Raw genomic sequence first — 2,633 nt, forward strand, 5'->3', positions numbered from 1 at the left:
AGTCTCTCTCTCTCTCCCTCTGCCCCTCTCCCCAACTTATGTGCTCTCTCTCTCCCTAAAATAAAATTGTTTTAAAAGCTTTAAAAGTGAGGATAATTTAAGGGACCTCTGGGACAAAATGAAATTTCTTATATTCACATTTGTAAGGGTCCCAGAGAAAGAAAAGAGAGAAAGGGCAAAATAGTTACTAAAGAAACCATTGCTGAAAAATTCCCTAACCTGGGGAAGGAAATAGATACCAGGTCAGGAAGCATAGAGTCCCAAAGAAAATGAACACAGAGATCTAAACCAAGACATAATCATAAAATGGCTAAAGATAAACAAAGAATATTAATCAAATAGTCACATGGGAAATTCTTTAGAATTGTCTGATATTTCAGCAGAAACTTTTCAGGCTAGAAAAGCAGCAGCATTTAGGTAAAGTGCTGAAAGAGAAAAACTTTCAATGAAGAAAATCTACCCAGTAAGGCTATCATTCAAAATTCAAGAAGAAAGATTTTCCCAGACAAGCGAACTAAATGAGTCATCACCTCCAAGCCAGCCTTATAAAAAAATGTTAAAGGGTATTCTGTAAGAGAAACAGAAAAGGTCATAGCTAGAAATTTTTTAAAAAGTCTACGAAATCTATATAAGGAAAAATTCTTACCATATAGGCAAATATATAATAAAGGCAGTGGGTCAGCCACTTCAAGATGCTAGTATGAAGGGTAAAGACAAAAACAGTAAAGGTAACTATAGCTAAAATAAGTAGTAAGGGATACATAAAATAAAAAAGATGTCAAATATGACATCAGAAACATAAAATGTGGTAAAGGAGAAGTAAAATTGTAATGCTTTTAGAATGCATTCAGACTTAAGCAACTATCTAGATTAAAATAGATTGACATATACATATATATGTATATATCAATAACATAAATGATATATATACGTGTATATACACACACACACACACACATATATATATATATATATATATATACACACACACATATATATATACACACACACACATATGTATGTCAATGTATATAAACCTCATGGTAACCCCAAGAAAAAAAACTTACAATAGATACACAAAAAATAATGTGAAAGGATCCCAAACATAACACTACAGAAAACCATCAAATCATAAAGGAAGAGACCAAGAGAAGAAAGGAACAGAGAAAAACTATCAAACAACCAGAAAATAATTAAAATGGCAATAAGTACATGTCTATCAATAATTACTTTAAATGAAAATGAACGAAATGCTCCAATCAAAAGGTACAGGGTGGCTGAATGGATTTAAAAAACAAAACCCATACGTACGCTGCCTATAAGACATTCACTTCAGATCTAAAGACACAGAGTGAATGTGAAGGAATGGAAAAATGTATTATTATATATAATATAAATAATATTATATTCCATGCATATAAAATGAAAAGAAAGCTGGAGTAGCAGTACTCATGTAAGAAAAAATATATTTTAAAACCATAATTGTAACAAAAGACAAAGAAGGGAATTACATAATGATAATGGGATCAATCCAAGAAGACAATACAATACTCATAAATATTTATGCACCCATCACAAGAACACCTAAATATAAAAAACAAATATTAACAAACATAAAGGGAGAAATTGACAGTAAAACAATTATAGTAAGGGACTTTGCTACTCCATTTACATCAATGAATAGATCATCTAGACAGAAAATCAATAAGGAAATACTGGCCTTAAATGACATGTTAGATCAGATGTACTTAATAGACAGATACAGAATACTCATCCAAAAACTGCAGAATACACATTCTCTTCAGGTGCACATACATGAACATTCTCAAAATAGATCACGTTAGGCTACAAAACAATTCTCAGTAAATTCAAAAAGAATGAAATAATATGACGCATTTTCTCCAACCACAAAACTATGAAACTAGAAATCAATTACAGTAAGAAAACACACAAACATACGGCAAATGAAGAACATGCTACAAAACCACCAGTAGGTCAAATAGAAATCAAAGAAGAAACAAATGAAAATGGAACACTTTACAAAATCTGTGCAGCAAAAGCAGTTCTAAGAGAGAAGTTCACAGTGATACAGGCCTAACTCAAAATACTAGAAAAATCTCAAATAAATGATCTAATGTGACTTCTAAAGGAACTAAAACAAAGCCCAAAATTAGTAGAAAAAGGAAATGATAAAAATCAGAATGGAAATAAATGAAACAGAATAAAAATGATGAATGAAACTGAGGGGAGGAGCCAAGATGGAGGAACAGGATGGAAGTTTTTTGTGTGTCTCCTGTCCATGAAATACAGCCAGACCAACACTAAACCATCCTGCACACCTAGAAAACTGATTGGAGGATTAACACAACAATCTGCACAACCTGAACCACAGAATTTAGCAGGTACATGGCACAGAGATGTGAACTTGGGGAGCGAGAAGCCACAGCGGGCAGGGAGTTGCTTTTGTGGGTGGAGAGAGGACAGAGACGGTGGGGGGAGGCGGGAGAATACGGGAAAAGCAGCCCTCCCCAAAAGCAGCTAGAGGGAAAGTGGAAAATTGGAAACAGCCACAGGGACTAAACTAAAAAGGGAGAAGGGAGAAGGGAGAAGGGAGAAGGGAGAAGGGAGAAGGG

The sequence above is a fragment of the Panthera uncia genome, assembly GCF_023721935.1.
Source record: "Panthera uncia isolate 11264 chromosome D3 unlocalized genomic scaffold, Puncia_PCG_1.0 HiC_scaffold_8, whole genome shotgun sequence".
NCBI lineage: Eukaryota > Metazoa > Chordata > Mammalia > Carnivora > Felidae > Panthera > Panthera uncia.